Below are 20,451 nucleotides of genomic sequence, written 5' to 3'. Positions count from 1 at the left end.
ATATTCTTTTAAAACTGTCAGGCTGCCATCAACCTGGTCATGATCCAGTGCCAGGCCATAGCCAGACAAGATGACTTACAAGGTAATCTTTTCTCTGCCAAACAATACAAAGATATTGGCACCTTTTCTCAGTGCTGCAAATCAGCTCAAAGGGCCACAGAAATCAGAAACTCAAGAAGGACTTCTTCCGCTTTTTGGGGTTTGCCTTGCAAGGAAAGTGGTGTTCTGCAAGGAATCTAACGTTTCATTAATAGCATGCTGGCTTCTTCCCTTTCTCCAAGACTTTTCCTCCACAGAAGTCCTGGATATAATTTTAATGAAATTGAGGATACCCTCCCCCTCTCCAAGTTACACACTGGATTCCTCAAGACTGGTTTCAAGGAAACGCTACTCCCGAGATGAAATGCAAAGCAGCTGCACAACTTTGGCAGGGGAGGCTGCATAAATGCCACCAAAAAGTGAATCACTACCTCAGCCTAACTGGAAGTGCATCAATATTCCTGCTCAGGAAGGTCATGCAGCAGTGGAGACCATCCATAACATGTAGAAAAAATAGTACAAAAGGCCACAGAACCAGAGGACAAGACCCTATTTTTTTTCATGTAGCTGACATGGAAATTGAGGTTTTTCAAAGCTTCTCAGCCAGTAAATTAATACTTCAGCATGGTCAGAGTTTTAAGAGAGATCTATAAAGCAGTGGTATTTGCATGTGACTTCAGGACTGCACCTACACTCTTTACTGCTATAATCCCTCCAAATTTGCTTTTAAACTATTTGAGATGTATGTGGATGGTACCAAACTTCCACCTCCTTCCTGCATCTCTCACTTGGGTACTCAAAGGAGACCATGCCAGCTCTTAATTTAATAGGTCTGGAAGAACATCAAGAGTTGGGATGCAAACAAATGTCTCCACACAGGACTTGCTGGGATAAATGCAGAACCACCAGGTTTGCACATGCAGGGACCAGGTAGGGATTGTAAGAAGATCCTGTTAGTGCTTCTGGGAGAACATCCTTTTTTTAAAAAACATTTTTAATTGTATGACCATAAAGTATACAATCAACCTAGAGACATTAGTGCATCAATCCTTCCTCATACCAATCTGTTGTGCAACACAGCACTGATGTTTTGCCAAGCTGAGAAAAGTTCACCTGGACACTGACAGGAGTCAGGCTGGTTTCCATGTTGCCTACATGGCACCACTGGGAACAGAAATTCCAGGAGTCAAACCCTGCTTTCAACTCAATGGGTACAACTCCCTGTTTCCCACAAGGCAGAACAATGCTAAGCTAAAGACAGGATTTGCATCTACAGTAGCAAAATAGTTAAAAATGCCAAGACATATGGAAAACTGAGACATCCACACACTCTGGCAGGCAATGCTTGCAGCAATAAAAGTATAAATATTAATTTCTTTCACAACAGCAAGCATGTAGAGATATTTTATCAGGTATTTGCTGATAATGGTGTGTTGTGGAGCGATAATGGTATAGAGGAAAGGTGAATTTTTTTCCAAATGACTTCTCAGAGTAGAAAGCATTAAATTAACTAATCTATTAATGGCATTTATTGCTATAATTACTTGGTATTAGAACAAATGTCCACATATGGTACTTGCAAAAAAGCCCATATAATTACAGTATCCATCACACACATCCTTTTTGAAAACTGGGACTATCACTGGAATTTAGTCAGCTTTGGGCTCTACACAAACTATTTAGCAACACACAATAGCCATTTATTAGAGAATTCCAGCAAGGTATTATCTTTGGGAAACCTGAGTAAGAATTTCCAGCAGGAGGTTACAGGTACCCAGAGTGGTAAGGGCACGTAACTCCAGCATCCACAATTCCATTCCAAAAGGTGCAAACATTCACAAGTGTTTGCACCTTTTAATCCAACACAACATGTCATTGGAAAGGTGAAATTTGCAGTCATGTTGGAAATCTCAACCCCCCCCTGCATGCAATATTAGAGAGAAGGTAGCTGAATATCAAACACACTGAATATTGAGGTATGAAGTTTGAGACAGGCACACAGAAGATGATAGGAAATCTTTCACAATACTTCGTTCCGGAAGCATGGAAAGAATGATTAAAGAAAATAAAAAAAGAAAGGTGACACAGCTCACTGAAAGCTTGGAGTGTTTTAGGAGTTTGTCTAGTTCTGCTTAGGAAGCCAAATGAACCACTCACCAAAGGAAAATGATAACCAGTAAGGAAAGGAAATCAGATGAATACACAATTTACACACCATCTAGATAAGAAATATTTACCTTCAGATAACTTTAAATTCAACTACTAAAATCAAGCATTTCCGGTCTCCAAAACTCTTGTGACTTAGACCAACATCTTTATAGCTCAAATCCATGTACTTGGAGATGAAAAAAAAAAAAAAGAAAAAGAAAATTAAACAGAGCTTGAGGTACCCACACTTCAACTTGATCTGTTAGTGGATACACAGCAAGATAAGGTACAGTCAACAAGGAAGTCCTCAGGCAATCTTCTGCCTATAGAATACCCCAAACAAAGTAGCCCACTTTTTCTTGCTCAGTATATTTCATTTGAAATGTTTAACTAGAAAATGGGATTAGATCAAAAACAGATTTACAAGGAGAGCTGCACTTCAGTTGCACTCCAAAGCTCAGTGCAAAATATTAGACATGCAAGCCATGGTGACGGAGAAACAAAGTTTCCACTCTTAAATTTATATAGTATAATTAGCAACAAATCTACTCAGAAAAGTATTTTAAATATATTTTGGTGGTTAAGCAGCACTTTCCTATGTGATTACATAATGTTATTCTTTACATCAAATCCAACTTCACCCAAGAGCTGGTTTTAACTTAAAGTGGAGTCTGGTAGTATAAAAGCATATTAAAACTGATGTGAAGTTGAATTTTATATGTGCTTCAAGACATCTTGAAAGAAGTGGCAAAGGTTGTCTTGGTGGTATTGGATCCCAGTTTCTTTGCTCACACATGAAAAGCCTTTCAAGGTTTCACTAAAGAAAACCATTTAGGTTGGAAAAAGCCCTTTTGACCCTTGAGTCCAACCACTTCTCCCAGTCTTTCTCTTCTCCTTTCTCTTGTTTCCTGGAAAGCAACAACATAACCCTTGTCAGTGGATCATGTAAATCAAATGAAAATGCACCCTCTGGATCTCAGGGGGTCAGGAATCAGCACCAGAATCATTCTCCTCTCAATCTCCACCACATGGCCCATCATGATGCCACAACTCAGCAGAACAAGCCCACAACGACCACACTTTGCACATGGTGCAACAGCCTCCAGATTTTTGGACAAAGACATGTGGGCAGGTGTGAGGCAAAGGGGAGAGGCTGCAGGTGTGTCCTACCAATGAGCTGGACACCCCTTTCTAGGGGAAAACTCATGCAAAGGGAACACTGGTTTGATGCCAAAGCTCTAGTAACATACCTAGTCAATAACTAAGCTAAAAGTTAACTAACTAACTAACTAACTAACTAATTAACTAACTAATCTCATAAAGACCAACCTAACTCCTCTCTTAAGAAAAGGACTCACTCTTCTTAGGAAAAACCATGTGCTGTTGGATGTATAGAGGAGTGAGCATTATTATGGGCAAGGATCCAGGTGCTGTATGAGGCTCTTGCCTCAGAGGACTCCCAAATAAAGAGGTGAAAAGAGAAGTTACACATTCAGGCAGACAGTCAAAAGACAAAAGAGTAGCTTTGTAAAAGCAGCTGCAATAAGCTGTAGACAAAACTGTATTTGTAGGCACTCCTGAGGTGCAGGTTCAAGCAAGATTTTGAAGGAAAAGAACAAAATGTGATTTTGTATAAGTATAGAAGAATCCTTTAATATATGAACAGCAGCAGTAGAAGGACAGCTCGATATATTCAGCATGTGGCAGTGCATATTTTTTAAGTGAAAACTAATAAAATAGGTCATGAAACCTATGAATAATAAAATAGGTCATGAAACCAACGTACCTTGAGCATAGGGTGATATTTTTAAATTATCTATATTTGTTTTGATATTTCTGTATTTACTATTTACCCCCTCTTTTACATTAACATTGAACTAATCTGACTTTATTTTAGCAGGCAGCACTTTATTAACACTCTAAAACTTCAAGTTTCCTCAAAAATGCCTTCAACATGCAATTTGGATGACAGCCAGGCATGGAAAGCCACCTCTAACAGAAAAGTACCAAGAAATGGAATGAACTTTGGAATGGAGAGTATGTGAAGTTCAATTATTATGAAAATACAGCAAACATGAAGAGTAGCTGGTGTGCCACAGGGAAAAGCCCTGCACAGGCTGATTGCCCAATCCACATTTCTTTCATGGACTCCTAATGATAACATAATGGTGAGTAAAGCAGTGCCAGTGCTGTGACTTTCATTCACACACCAACTCAAACTTTAACATATTTGCCTTAAAGAAGAAACAGTCCTGTGGTAATCCCATAGTCTGCCTCATCCCCCCACCTCAGGTACCCCAGAGGCAGCAGAGGATCACTTCCTGAAACACAGGTAGGAGTGGGAAAAGACTAAATACACATTGAAACATTTAGCCAGGGTCTTTTTAAAAATGTGCATCCCTTTCCCCCTCTGGAGTGCAGGACCCACATGGCTGAGCTCACACCACTACTGCAGTGGCTCTCTGCACTTCAGCTCCAAGGGTAACTGCAAACATTCAAAACCATATTTTGCCCTGGGTTGTTTGCTTCAAAGAGTAATTAAAAAAACACAAACAACAAAAAACCCAACAAAAACATAGAAAAACTGAAACAGGGCACAGCATTAACACTCTTCCTCCAGTGGCCGAGCAGGACCAAGGATTAACTTCTTTGCAGAAATCCTCTAGAGGAGAAATAACGAAATTTTGCTCTTTGCAGGAGTTTAAAACATGGCCAGATTTTAGGAATTGTACCAACAGGGGAGGGAAAGTGTTCTCACAACTGCATGCCTTCCTTGGGTTCCTTCCCAGCATTCATGGGACAGAAAAAACCCAAAGAAAAATAACTTCCCTGCCTCACCTGGCCATTATTAATTACAGAGTTAATCAAACTGGAAAGGCCACACAACCCCATTTCATTAGAAACTTGGAGAGAAACCACTCTTTTTTTTTTTTTTTTTTCCACTGTTGCTTTTCCATTGCTTTTAGGCAGGGGGACAGTAATCAGAAAATATAATTTTCTGACTGCATGGACAGGCAAAAGCCAGAACTGACTTATTTAACATGGGAGGAATAAAGGTGAAATTTCTGGTGAATGGCAGGAAAAAAATAAACACCTGTCATATTAACTTGAAAGAAACCTGCTAACTACTGTAATTTAAATAATCTTCTTACAAATGAATTGAAAAAAAATTTTTAAGGTCTAGGTAGTCTTAGGAAGCAATGGCATATATAAGCCACAGCCTTAGTGTAGACTGCTTGCTTTCCAGTGTATTTGGGTACAATTATCAAAAGTGGATACATACAGCTGAATGATAGAACAGCTATAATTGAGGGGAAAATTTGGCCTGGTCTCAAAGATCAAGTAAAAATTATAGTTACATCCATATTAAGTAGGAAAAAACCCCCCAACCATTAGTTTCCTAGCTTAAATCTCTTGCTGAAAACACATTTTAAAATCTGATACTAAACAGCCCAGCCATAGTCCTGATACAAAATACAGTACTACAGATGACACACTAGGAAAAATAAAACAAAATTAACATACCAATGTTTGTGGCTGGACCACTGTACCATTACTGGCATTTTGCTTATGTAGTGATTCCATTGGTGTTTTGCATTACATGGCAAAAACATAGGTTCCCCTTCTAAGAAAAGAATTGCTTAATGTGCCAAATGGTACATCTGGAGAGAAGTACTGCCAGCCTGCAACGATAACAACAAAAACAGATTCATCCAATGCTTGCTGGCTGGGTTTCTAGATGATGATATTCCTATTAAGAATCATATATTGGTGTGTTACTTAAAGCTTTCAGCCTGGAAAGCATCCTTAATCCATTATTTGATGGCTTTTTATTTTTTTGCAAATCCAGCAGCTGCAGGGGAGGTGACTGTGGGTTTGGTGAGATACCATGTATTACTAGTGCTTTGCTTTAGCTTTTTAATTAAATTATTCTGTGACCTTTCACTGTCAGAGACACTATCAGGCACAAAAATAGTTTGATCTTCAAATGACTAACTTAAAATGAAGCCTTCTGCTTGACAGTGTGGATTGTCATGGGTTATTTAAAGTTCAGCACATGTATAAGGGCAAACAGGCAGAAAGGACCTACTAGATCACACATGATCCATATATAATTATAATTATATTATAAATTATATTATAATTATATAATACATCATAGTATGTATTTCCAAAGCCTGTTACACTACTACCATATAAAGTCTAGCAGGCCCTTACAACCAAGCAGTGACTTTGCTGCTTCTTTGGGAGGTCCCTGCACAAATCAAGCCTCTCCTGGAATGGGATTCCTGCAGGAGAGCCCTCAGTGCCCCTTGTCTAACTTGTTGCAGGGCTCTGTGTGGCTGAAAGTCTATGGCTGTGCAGCTCAGCACATCTCAGCTGGAGCCTTAAATTTAAATTATGCCTCCTTTTTAACAGTGTTTTCTTCCTGACAATTTCACTGAAAGAAAGAAAAGACATCCCAAGTGTTTTAGGCTTCAAAGACTCAAGTTCACACAGAATGATACAAAGCACAGCCAGATGTGCTGATTGAACCCCAATAACACAAAAATACAACCTCTGCCAGCAGAAGGAACACAGCAGGTGTTGTTGAAGATGCTACTGCAGTAGAGAAAATGAATAATTCGGGGTAGGTTAGAGACATCACAAGCCTCACCTGTCCCAGCAGATGAGACAGGGATAGGGAGGTGCCTCAAAGTAAGACACACCCAGGCAGAGATGCAGCTCTTTCAGAAGCTGGAGGAGGTCTCTGGTTTAGAGGTTTGTGACAGTCCCTGCATTACAAAAGGGCATCCAAAGAATATGGGTGTTTGGTTTTTTTTTCCTCTAAAGGGGAAAGTTTTTCCAACTGAATACTTCTCCCTGATTTGGAGGCTCCAGGCATGCTTTTTGGAGCTTATGGAAAGATCTATCCTATAGATCTTGGAGCAAAAGTTGCTCAAAACATTGTTCTGGAGTTGTTCACAACCAATCTGAAATAGTCTGTGGATCATTTTAAATACTCAGTGGTTTAAAAAAAATAAAAGGTGTTTTGAGATAGCTGAAACAGGATGGTAACAGGGCAGTAGAAATGTTTCAGGGATGACACATCAGTGCATGTGGCAATGTAGATGCAACACAGGTGAAATATTTGAAATTCTGTACAAACCTGTGGGTTATTATTACACTCTGCTGAGGGCTGGAGGTGTGAGAAAAGATGTGGCTTTCAGGGTTCCCTTCCCTCATAAGCTGCCTTTATGCTGTAAAACTTCTCATCAGCTAGACCAAAGACACTGCAGGGTGGGACTGGGGGAACTGCTGGTTGAAGAGCACATGGATGGCCCCAAATTGTCCAAATCCCTCCCTGTCTGGGTGTATGGGACAGTGCTGTAGGTGTCTGCTGGGGAGTTACACTGTCCAGACTTCAACCAGGTAATTACCACCTTCCACAGAATCAATGAATACTGAAAAACACAATTAAGCCCAAACTGAACTTCTCCAAAGTCGCCATTCACCCTCTCCTCCACATGGACAAACTGCCAATTGTCACAGGAAGCTTCCATGTTCCATTAAATTAAAAATGTAAATAGCTTTGACATTTACCAGTGCTTCCTAAAACTGAAAGCACCTCCTCATAAACTGACCATGCACTTCCAAAGACAGACTTGAAGGCTGCTTGGCAAGCAAACTCACCTGTCCTCCAAATGTATTAACGTTTTTCCTCTCACACAGCAGTTCCTTTATTTTCCCAAAGATCAGAATTTTTCCATTCCAGTAGATATTTTTCAGGACTGCTCTTTAGTTCCTTCCTGAAGAAACATGTTTGAAAATTGATCTTATCTAAGTTATTTCCTTGTCTGACACAGAATATTAGTGGAAGTTTGAATATCAAATTCAGGGCAGCATGCCTGTCACCAAGGGGATGAGGAGTGCCTACAGTGAGAACCAGGCTATGGAACTTTCCAAACAGCTTTGGAAGGCTGATCTCTACAAAGTCTTACATTATTTGTTTACTTTCAATGCCCAGACTTGTGCTTCATTTTATTGAACAACCAGCCCTGAAGTCTTCCTAGTGGCATTTAACATGCATCTCTTATTTTAGTGTCAGACATCAAATCTACAAGTCTAGCTTGCACAACATGCATCACGAATTTCTGCCTAACTAACGTTTATGCAGTGAAAACATTGTTTTTCCTGAAAAATGTAATGTAAAGAAAACGTAATAGCAAAAGAACAAAGTTCACAGTGAAAATGGTGTGGCATGGTTTTATCCTATGATAACACAACAGTTAGGATAAAGAATATTTAACTTTGATAATAACAGCTGAATTAGATACATGATTCCAGAGACACAAACTGTTCCAAGCCTGGCTGCTTCACAGAGGGTGGATGCAGAGATTAAGTGACTTTCTGAGAGTAACACTGGAGGTCTGTGGCAAAGTCAAAAACTGATCCAAGAGCTGCCAACTCCTCTCCTGTGTGCACCACAGGCCTGTTGTGCCTTTTGACTGGTGTCAGTATTTTGTACCTGCAACAGTGTTTGTCCTCACTGGCATTGTTAAAATCGCTCTCAAAACCATTAGAAAACACCCCATGTTTGGCCTCACAAGTCCTAACCCCCCCTCAAAGCTGGGGCAAGGTCCAGGAGCATCTCCCAGCAGATGACAATCATACAGCACTGACAGTCCCATCTCCCTCCCATCCTACAAACACGGCCCCACAGACCTCCCACCTCCCCCAGCCCTCTGAACAATCTGCCTCACAATTTATTTGCCAAACCTGCAAATCTGGCAGCATGGTGTGCAAAGTCTCACCCACCCATCAGTGTCTAGAAGGAATCTGTGGTTCAGGAACCCCTTTCATATCCAGTCTGGGATGCCCACACTCAGCTGGTGCCCAGCAGCTCCAGCTGGAGGAATGAGCTGCCTCTGCTCTTGGAGGGACCTTTGCAAGTAAATTTTTGCAGAGCTTCATTTCCAGAGAAGATAACTCCAAAGCCTTCACCTTTTATTTGGGATAACTGAGAGCATGGAAACTGAAAGGCTGTATGGGAGGGATTTAGAAAAATTCAACCAGCTGTTAACCACTCATGTTACTGCATGCCAGTGGGAAATAAACACCAGACATGTGCCCTCCAAAACCTCCCAGGTGTGATTTGTCCAGAGCTGCAATACAACCAGAAATACAATTTAGGAATTGCACACCAGCTTGTCTTGGCACTGATCACCACAGAACAGCCACTGCACCTCATGTTCACACAGAACTGCCTCCCTTAGGGCCTTCCTAAGTGAAGAGAAATCATGTTGTGCCAGATGCCATCAAATCCAGCTTCCATAAATTTCTAAAAACGCTGAAGGAAAAAATAAAACATGAAAAATGTTTGGAAGGAGCAGTAAATTAATATGGAAGTCTACAGTACATAGAAAATCTAAAATTATCACTATTTTAAAAGCATTGATTATTTCCCTTTTTGCACCTCCTTAGTTTTCACAAACACACATACCTGTTTTTATTGTTGCATAAACCAGCTCATTCAGCTTTGTTCCTCTTGTCCAGATTCTATAACTTACAGTAGATGAAAAACAAAAAGCTGGATTCTGTCCTGTGATTAAAAAAAGTTTTCAGGGATGAAGTTTCCCAAGTAACCATGGAAAGGCCACATATTGATCATTTGTGCTCAGAGTTCTCCCTTTCCCAAGGGAAAGAACATAAAAACATGCATCTGTTTATATCAGTTTGAGAGGAAGTGGTAGAAAGGATGACTGTAACAGTGCCCTGTCCAACATGATTTCCTGGAGCTCATCTGCTGATGCTTGAAGTGCATCTGCACAAAGTAGACCTTTGCTAAACTTCTCAAAATATATGAACCCTCAAGTGTTTCAGAACAACAAAATCAAAATTAGGTGATAATAGATATGCAAAACCAAAGCCACCTTCTCCCTCTCTCTCAGTCCACCCGCAGGAGTTAGCAAAGTATATTCAAATTTGGGTTTGAACCCATCAGCACCAGTGCAAACATGAGTTTCAGAAATCTCAGAACAACAGCATTTATTTCATTAATTTCTAGTCCCTGTCTCCAGATGGAATAATTCCCACAGCTTCCCCTCTGGAAGCTTTGAAATGGCAATGACAGCAGAGAAGGGAAAGAGGATTACCATCACAGAGACTTACCCTACAGTAATCACTTGCCAATATTAGCATACGCATAATACTTTTAACATAGACATAGAAATGACAAGGAAATATGAAATATTCCTTTCAAAATATTAAGCTATCCCCAGGGTGATGGCTTTGAAAAAGTAGAATACCTTATACTATTCACTAATTTAATTGCACAACGTGGAAAGCAGCACAGTGCTTTTCCCAACGGGCATCAAGTGGAGGGGCCTCTTGTGGAGACTCACGCTGTTCATTTGGTTGGTAATCCCTGGAAGACACTTTGTCATTGCCATGCATTCCTGTTCACTGACAATTTCTTTCTCTGAAAACCTGCTGTCACTTCAGGGTGTGCTGGGCAGCCTCCAGCACATAATAAGCTCCAGAAGATGCTCCTAAACTCCCAGTGCTTTGTAGGCTTTGGCAATAATCAAAATGAGAAGGGACAAGATGCTGAGCATTTTCTCTGAGGGTTCTGCATTTTAGCAATTAAAAAACTGGATTTGTAATCCCATTTGTTTACCTCACATATAAGACAAGATTTTTGTTTTGTTTTAGGTTTATTTTCATTGAGTGATTGAGGATAGCAGGATGTCAGTGAGTGAAACTGAAAGCACCTGCTTGGCATTCACTGCCTGATAGTTTCTAATGCCATGGGTTGGAAAAGTGCAATCTAGAATTTACTTTAAAAGAAAGAGGGGAAAAACAGTTAATAAATCAAAAGAGGGGGAAAACAGTTAATAAATCAAAAGAGATATGTGGCTGTGGTGCAGGGATCCTTGGGATCTGGCATTTGGAGAGCCAGCAGTGGATTTGACACCCAAGGAGAAGCAGCACTATTGCCTCCATACCAGCTCTCACCAAATCCTCCCTGCCATATCCAGCACAACCTTCACAGTAGCAAGTTGTCCTTGGTATGACCCACGGGAGTTTTCCAGCTAGTGAAGTCCTCCTCTCTTCCGCCTATTCCCTCAGAAGGCATCAGTTTTCTATTTTAAAAATATCAAGTCACCCTATCTCAGCTGCATTATAAACAAAGACAAACAAAACAACCCAAAACAGTTTCGTGTGTGTGGAACAAAGAAAAAAAACACTTCAAACCCAAAGAAGTTTCCAATAAGTCACTCATTGAAATTCAGGAAGAAAAAACCCCAAAGGGTAAAAATACCCCCACGTATCCAAGTTCTCTGAGGCCATTTCTTTCCCTCATCTGTGTTCCATCATCTTCTTCCTTATCCAAAAAAGTTGTGGTGTCCGTGGGAGTATGAACAAACATTGGTGTGACCACGGAAAGGAACTCTGTGTCTGGCAGCAGAAAGCCGTGCGTTATCCCGTCTCCAGGAACTCGGCCTTCCTTCGATGGTCATAAATATTCTCTGATGACAAAGCAGAGGGTAGTCATTCAACCAGACTGAATAATACTGTACAACCCTGAAAAGCACACTGGGATCTATGCTCTGTCCCCGGCCACAACAAAGATCCACAGGAAACAACCCGACTGGCCTCGTGTGTAGGACACCCTGTGCTGTCACATCCACCTTCAGGGTGACTCAGGCAGGAGTGCTGGGCTTCCCTCTTTCAGAGGCCTCAGCACACCTGGTGGCCATAAAATTTATCTGAGGACAGTGTCATGCAGAGCAGCCCTTGGGGAAGGACTTGGAGGTGTTGGTGGGTGAGAGCTGGGTCCCTTCTGCTGGGTTGAGAGTGATCAGCCTCAACCACACATCACTGAACGACACACAAAGGCTGGAGAAAGCACCAAAGCACAGGCTATCCCATTAATGATAGCTAGTGCAAGCTATTAATGAGTACACAAGCAGTTATGACACCTTTTTAGTTACACTGGGTCCTTGGGAGTGTTCAAAGTTTAACAAAACACTTAGACACAAGTTTTTTGAAGGGAGGGGGAAAAAAAAGACTCATTACACCATTAACTTAACACTAGACTGTGTAATCAAAGATCTCCTAATTTTCAGGAGAGTGTTACTTGACATCTTGTTGCATAAATATTCTGCTTGTGCAAGCAGATCTGGGAGTTATCAGTAATGTATGTCATAGTCTTGCCAAAGTTATTGATGAGAAAATGATCTTCATGACCAACCTTCCCCTACCCAGAAGAAAAAAAAATAAGACTTAAGTGTAAGTCACTCTCTTCTTCTGGCCTCCCTTTTTGCTCCCCAAACCCCAGATTAATAAATTTAGAGTGAATAAACAAATAATCACTTCATGCTTACCCATAGGCCTTCTTCTTTTACGGCAGCCTTATAAATTAAATTTAATCTTGCCCTTCAAGGTAGAAACAAGTAATAAAACTAACCTGTTTATTAGCCAGTGTAGTTTGAGAATTATTCTGGCATTTCTGCCTTTGAGAACGTGAGGGATTGTTGACACAATGGAGGCCAAGCATGCATTTATGGTGCATGATATCACCGTGGGGCTCACAGAGGCAGTTTACTTATTCCACAGATGACTGCCACAAGAGAATGTAATTGCTCAATAATGTGTCAATGTACCCATGGGAAGCATTTAAGTCATCTGAGACCTGTATTGGGAACTTGCCAGGGACCCCAGCACTACCTCCAACTTGCACGAAATGGAGGAATTGTGGCCATCTTCTGCAGCAAGGATAAACAGAACAAGGGAGAAAGTCAGGACAAGTCAAAAAGTCTACCCCTTTCTCAGAAAAATGGACACAACTGGAAGGGGAAGAACTGTTCCCCAGATTCAGGGAAATAAAAGCTGAAAGATGAACAAACTTCCAAGCAGGGGAGTCCACATCAATGTGGTATTACTCCAGCGCATGAGATGATCTACACTGGGGAGAAATTACCTCACCAAGACTTAAAGCCTCAGAAATAGATGTAACACCTGACTGAAAAGCTATTTATGGACAATGAAATGCTCATCTCCACCATGGCTTTATTTTTTAGTCATAAATCAAGGTAAGGTGAAACATCCAAGTGATTGGATATTAGTGTGAGATAAATAACAATTAAAACTCTCTGAACACTGCAAATCAAGAAGCATCGTGTAGGATCAGCTTAATAAATCAGAGTCTTTTCCATACGTCTCAAGAATTAAAGGGTCATAGGATGAGATCCAACTTCTTGGATGCCTACTTTTAAGCATGTAACTACTTCCATTTTTGAGAACCCTACCCAAATACTTTAGTTCAGGTACATGAAAATATCTGGGTGAGCAAAAGCCTTGGTAAGGAAGTTACCAGTGGAAGATTTGGGAAGCTTTTCAAGCCAATAGAAATTGTAACTCCCTCCAATAAGACCCACAACAATGTAAAGAGACCCTGCAGATAAAGTGAGAATGACCAGAGTTCCCAGTGACTCAAACAAAAGCAGGAATTTACAGCCGTTCCCAACATCCTACTGGATAATCTTTCACGAATTTTAAAATGTTTTACAGGATGTTTTCTGTTCACCTTTCCTCAAGACACAGCTCAGAGGCACAAATGGGTTCAGTCCTCAACCCCACAATGAGTCAAAGGATCTGACTGAAGGACATCCACTGTGCCATGCCATGATGCTCAGCTCAGGGCCCACATGTGACCTACTCCATGTAAAAGAAAAAAAGCAAAATTCCTAGTTCTGCTAATTTCAGGTTAGTCTTTCAATCTAGTTTTTTTTTCCCCCCAGCCCTCCCTCTACTTCTCCCTCCCACCCCAATCTGACTTTTCCCATTTCAAATGAGATTTAGAAGTCTGCATGATGGCAGGTGGGTGGAGGCACTCCAGATACTATGTTTGTTGGTAGCCCAGCAGTTATTTGTGGTTGACTTTTTTGTTTGCCCACAAGAATTTCCAGGGTGGTGTAAACAGACAGATGTGGGCTCTCTTCTGCTCTACAGATCACACCATAGAGAGATATCAAAGGAAAAAACCAGGCCTATGAATAATGCACTAGTGAGAGCATTTGAAGCTCTGAACTTTAAAGACTGGCCTCTGAATTCCTTGGTTTAATTGTTAGGTATGGGCACTCAGGCTGCCAGATAGCTTTGGAAATCAAAACATCATGGAAAGGTTTCCCGAATATTTAGAAGTTTATACAAAGTGTAAGTGGGCTCAAGCACTGGCAAACTCCAGGCTGGTCCCACCCTGACAGCACTGCCCTAATCTTACATGCTAAAATTGTTCTTTCCTTCTTTCCCTCAGTAACACAGTGGTTTGATTCTTACTTCAGTGAGGCATCTCAACAACTATCCCATGGCTCACTGTTGCTGTAGCACTGGCATGCTGAAGGGGAGGGTTTCAAAGGTATGGATTAGTAAAGCTCCTCTGATTTCAGGCTAATTCATACCAGCCAGGAAATTCTGCCCCCTCTTCTCTTTTTTTTTTTTTTTGCTTCTACTGTTACCATATTATGCAAATGCTACTTTTGCCATGGAATTTCCACGTGCCTTGTTCTCACCTCACTCATCATGGCATCTTTCGCCTTGAGATGAACAATTAGCCCATGATTAAAATCACATTAAGTGCAACTTGCTAATCATTCTTACTCTGGAGTTTCCAGCTAAAGCTTTTCTCATAATGTATTTTTCCAGGAGGATTTGTATATGTTTCTGTCGGTTTATTTTGGAGCAAGGCAGGTTACAGAGGCACTTTGATTCATGGCTGGACATGGATTATTTTAAGTAGAGAGAAAAAGGAGTCTTGGTTCTAACAGCCTTGCACTGTCATCTTGCGGTTGCAGTGCTCAGTTCCTCACCCTTATTTGGAAATGCCTTGAACAAGAATTCTATTTGAGCAGGAAGAAATGGTGATAGCCCCACTCCTAAGGCTTTGGTTTGTTTGGAGGCCTCCTTCCTGACATTCTGAGACAAGACAGAGTGACCTTGCCAACTGTTTCCACTTCAGTTTTTTCCATGTCCTTCCTTTGTGAGAAGAAATCTTCACCTCCTCCATAAAACCATCATTATTTAGAAGACTTCATCTCCTCCAGACTTACAGCACTTCCACTGTGAACATGTGCTCCAAAACAAGTTTTTAGGGCAGTGTTATGCACAGTCCTCCTTCCTGCCTGAGCTTTAAAGAGGGAAAGCTCTGCCACCATCAGCTCCAGGTGAGGGACACATCTGTTTCTCAACTGAGGCAAATCACTCAACATCTTCTTGGCTTTGCCCACTAATCTCAACCTGCAAACAGCAATTATTTTTGCCTCTTTTCTGGGCTGCTCAAGACACCAAGCATGGGATTATCCTTGTAGACCCTTCCAAGAGTTAATTTCCTGAGCTTGCCCAAAAGACAAGAGAAAGCCCTGAGCCAGGCTTCCCTTCATCTCCAGCAGTGGTGCTCCCAGCCAGAAAGCTGGTCTTCCACCTGCTTCCTTAAGTCTTACTCTTGGATAAAAATAAACCATATTCTGCAAAGACAGCCCAAATCCATCCCCTCCCAGTGAAACCTGGCCAAATCATCTATAAGTGAGTCACCAGAAATGAGGAAATCAACCTAACTAGTTACTTGGATGTGTGTAGCTGGATGTTACCCCAACCTAAACTACAGATTCCAAAAGTTGCATCCCTGTCCTCCTCAACAGGCAATACTTAGATCTCCTTCTATACAAAATCCTCCTTACCATTTTACCAATACCAGCTTAAATTTTTAAGCTTAATCAAAATCTTAAAAATCTTCATTGTTTCTGTTTGTGCAATTCACTTCAGTCATTTGTCTCAATTTAGAGGTAAAAAATCCTCATAAGGTCACTCTTGTTACATTCAGTTTCAGCATCTCTATTTGGGCTGCCAATACCTTGAGGAAATGTTTATTTTTACAGAAACCACAGTTAACATTAAGAGTCAGGGGCAAAAAAATTAAAAATGGGTTTCTAAGGGACTTAGTTTAGTACTTGGGGAAAAACCCACTTTATTTTGATTAGAATTGTGTTACTCTGTTCCCTTGAATGAAATGTAGAGTATGAAAAATGAACTCCCCATTTTTGGAAAGAACTGTCTCTCAGCATAAAATGTTGCAAACCATATTTACTTCAACTTTTCTTTAACATGTGAAAATTGTCATGATTTTGCAGACAGATTGCCACAGATAAGATTTGTTTATCAACTCAAAATCTTACTGCCAGCAGAGGGATCCTCCTCTGTGGCCTTTGGAATCCATTAAAGCTCCATCCAGAATCTCTGTGAGGGTTATACTCTAAAACTCTCAAAATACAAGAAATTCATGCAAGATTTTTTTTTTCAGCTATAAGGGATTTTAAAGGATAAGAATTATCTATTTTGTCGTCGTACTTTCAAAATGACTACATTTTAGTTTAGCTTTAGAAAAAAAAAAAAACAACTTTAGATGAAATGTAAAACCACTCCAGAAAGAGGATTGCAGAATAATGGGGTGGTATGGAAACTTTGGGAGCTGAGAGTTACCAGAAGCGTGACAACCGTTATCAGACATTCCTTGGACACCTCCAGGGATGGGGACTCCACCACCTCCCTGGGCCATCCCTGCCAATGCCTGAGCACCCTTCTGGTGAAGAAATTCCTCCTGATGCCCAACCTGCACTTCCCCTGGCACAGCTTGGGGCCATTTCCTTTTGTCCTGTCCCTTGTTCCCTGGGAGCAGAGCCTGAATGCCCCTCTCCTGTCAGGGAGTTGTGCAGGCTCCCCCTGAGCCTCCTTTTCTCCAGGCTGAGTTCCCCCAGCTCTCTCAGCTGTTCCTGGTACTCCAGGCCCTTTCCCCAGTTCCATTCCCTTCTCTGGACTCACAAATGTGACGAATCTCTTTTTTGGCATGCTTAGCAGAGATGTCAAAGGGTGTGTAGGAAATTCCCATGCATGGAGATGCCCTTGAACCGAGGGACTGATAACCTGCAGAGGCAAAGCAAAACCAAACCCAGCTCAGCACTTGGGACCTACCATCACCCCAGAGCGCAGGAACACACATCCCTCAAGGCCACCAGCACCAAACCCAGCTGCTGCTGCTGCTGCAGGGCTCCAGGAGCAGCAGGGACCACCTCTGACAGCAGCACAGCACACACTAATTCCATCCTTGCCCTCGCTGCCGGCACTGCCAGCCCGGCTGATAATTGGCACCGACTGCGGCCGTGGTTGCTGTGATGTGGGAGCTGCTTGCCAAGAGCTGGACTGAGACCACCAACTCACTTCAGACAGGCCACTAAACACCCATCTGAGGGTAACCACGAGGTCCCTCTCAGCTTGGGCTCGATTCAAGCTGGGGACTTGGAGGTGAAAAGGCTCCGCATTCAATTACCAGTCCCCTGAGTCATCCCATCCACCCTCTATAGTTATTACAAAGTGCTCTGGTAAGCAATATCTGAGAACATTACATGTATTCAAAATGCTAAAAATACACGTCTAAGAAGGCAGGGAAAAGTTCAGATCACTCAAAAGTACATTTTCCTTTCTCTTTAAAAAGAAAATTTAAAATAATTTCCATTTGCTTTTTCTTTTTTTTCCCCAAATACTTTTTTCCACACCCTGCTTTGCCATTCCAATTAACTTCTTGCAAATATCTTTAGAATACTTTAAATATCTTTAGAATACTTTAAATATCTTTAGAATACTTTAAATATCTTTAGAATACTTTAAATATCTTTAGAATCCTTAAATATCTTTATAATCTTTAAATATCTTCAGAAAAGAGAGACTGTTCTTGGAAAAAAATAAATGTTCCTTTTACCTTTGTGTTTTCTAAACAGCTAAATCAGTACTAGAAAGAAGGCGAAAGTACTTGGGGGGGAGGGGGTGTGAGAAGGGTAGCAGGGAACAAAACAAAATGTTAAAAGATGGATTAAAAAGGCCCCACACTGAAATGACAAGTCCCAGGGTTTCTCAAATGTGAGGATTTGTTTTCAGAGTGGCGCTGCCCTCTGGTCCCCCAGGATATGGTATTTTCAATGCAGCTCCAGAGGGTCACCAATCCATTTGTGTCACCTATCCTGGGATCTGACAACTCTCCCCAGGGGCTCGGTTAAACAAGCCTGCAGTTTTTAAACAAAGTGGATTTTAATTGAGAAGCACCTGTGGTGAGAGTCTACCAGCATTTATTAAAAAGCAGATTTATCACAGTGAATCACAGAGGGGGGAGGTGGGGGAGCAGCAGGGAGGGGGAGTCCACACGTACGTCATACCTGCAGCACAGAACCAGCCCTTTCACAGAAAACCCTCAGAGAAATGTGTAGGATTTGACTGCACCCCACAAAGAGTGTTCTTCCCAACAGGCTGTTCCCAGGGTGCTGAAAAGCTATCATTCATAAAAAATTATTGAGGGGGAAGGAGGTAGCAAAAGGGAGTTCAGGAGGCCAGGGATGCCAGTGGGAGCTGCAGAATGAGACCCTCTGTGAAGCACGCACCTGTTTGTGGCCACCATAAAAGCTTAACTAGAAAGCCTGAAGTTCCAAACTGGGGGGTGGGAGAAAGGGGGAAAGAGGGAAAACATAATGAAAGCTTGTCTTAATATAAAAATAAACTTTAACCCATGCAGTGCAGACTCACAACAGATGGCTGCAATTCAGAAAAAAAGCCCTGGCAATGAGAAATACACAGAACTGAGGAGGAAACTCTTCAAGACACATCTTGGTATCATCAAACATGGGCTTGGGGAAAATACTGGAATTGCACCACTTTATAAAATATGTGGCCAAAAAACCTGCTTCTAAAACAAAATTTAATGTTGGCCAAGAGAGCAGTTGATAGAGGTGCCAAGGTCTGCCTAAATGTAGTAATAAACAATTCCACTAAGGAAGAGTTTGCAAGACAAGGAGAAGAGAGTGAAGCCAACAGTTACCTGATACACAGAAGTTTACAGTGACAAGGGATGTGCTGTAATTTTAATGACACCATTAGTAAGAGCTATTTGTTGCAGTGTTATGCACTCCCTTTACCCTTGGCGAGGGGCAGAAATGATGTGCTCAAGCCTGTTGGCCCAGTTTTGAAGACTTAAAATTAAGGGTGAGGCTCCTCAAAGGAGCCACTAAGGATGCTTTTTACCCTCAGAAAATATCTGGGCATTTTCATCCATTGTTTCCTTATCAATGTTTTCCCATTTATTGCACACATAACACTGCCTTTTTTCCCCCCTTGTGTATGTAAATCAGCCTCACTTCTAATCAAAAGTAGGCAGAGCCTGTGTTGTTCCTAAGAAAAGAAATGCATAGTGCAGAATAAAGGGGGCAAGGAACAGAAATATCAGCCACTCTACATCCGATGTCTGGGAAAATGTGGTTTTGTAAATGGTTTATCAACAAATTCAGAATTTGCTTTTTTTCTCTTTTAAAATCACTGCTGAAGTAAAAACCTACTTCTCCCCTGCCACAGTGCCTTGATCTGCAAGGCTTGCTTCAACTTTTTTTATTAAGACACTGTCAGCTTGGACTTGCGTGGAGAGAGACTATTCACAAGAACATGGTGTGACAGGATAAGAGGGGATGGCTTCAAACTGAAAGAGAGTAGGCTTAGATTAGATATTAGGAGGAAATTCTTCCCTGTGAGGGTGGTCAGGCTTGGCCCAGAGAAGCTGTGGCTGCCCCTGGATCCCTGGAAGTGTCCAAGGCCAGGCTGGACAGGGCTTGGAGCAACCTGGGATAGTGGAAGGTGATTCCAACCCCATAGCATGGGGGTGGAATGGGATAAGCTTTAAGGTCCCTTCCAACACAAACCATTCTCTGATTCTATAACTTCTAGATCTCTTTTTCTAGGGATTATCTTTTTTACTCAGCCTATCACATATATTCATCCAGCATGCTCTTCCCTTCCTCCACTTTAATTCTTACATTTAACATTAACAGCTCAATAGCTCTGTGGCAAATGTAGATAACCTCCTCCACAATTAATACAGAGGTAATCTGAAGCAGCAAACTGATTCTTCTCCCCCAACTCCTCCCCTCAAAAAAGCCCATGGACACTATTTCCATGATGTGTTCCATGACAAAAGTGCCAACAAAGTGCAAATGTTCAGTGTTAAACTGATTCCTAGTCAAAGTTGTTTAAATACATTTAAAAGAAGCAATAGACATAGGATTTATCATGAAAGGCAAATGCTTTTATGAGCAGCCATTGAACAGCTCACTGTGCTGGCCCTGCTGAGGCACTGTGAATTTGGGAGCCTGTTCTGGGTCCCTCACTGCAGGAAAGGCACTGAGAGGCTGGAGA

At 41.5% G+C, this 20,451-nt stretch overlaps 1 long non-coding RNA gene across 1 annotated transcript in view; it reads right to left on the bottom strand.

Annotated features, from left to right (window-relative positions):
- Nucleotides 1-20,451, bottom strand: part of LOC139587751 (uncharacterized) — a 37,025-nt gene that overhangs the window by 10,810 nt on the left and 5,764 nt on the right. Inside the window, exons 2-5 of the long non-coding RNA XR_011678472.1 lie at nt 9,671-11,699; nt 7,861-7,976; nt 5,713-5,870; nt 2,277-2,374 (exon numbers count right to left, since the gene is read on the bottom strand). This is a non-coding gene — a long non-coding RNA (uncharacterized lncRNA). The remainder of the gene's footprint in view (nt 1-2,276; nt 2,375-5,712; nt 5,871-7,860; nt 7,977-9,670; nt 11,700-20,451) is intronic.

Source organism: Agelaius tricolor, unplaced genomic scaffold (assembly GCF_023055355.1).
Source record: "Agelaius tricolor isolate 1412-34295 unplaced genomic scaffold, bAgeTri1.0.p SCAF_3, whole genome shotgun sequence".
In the NCBI taxonomy this organism is placed as follows: Eukaryota; Metazoa; Chordata; class Aves; order Passeriformes; family Icteridae; genus Agelaius; species Agelaius tricolor.
This window is presented reverse-complemented; position numbering and strand designations above follow the sequence as displayed.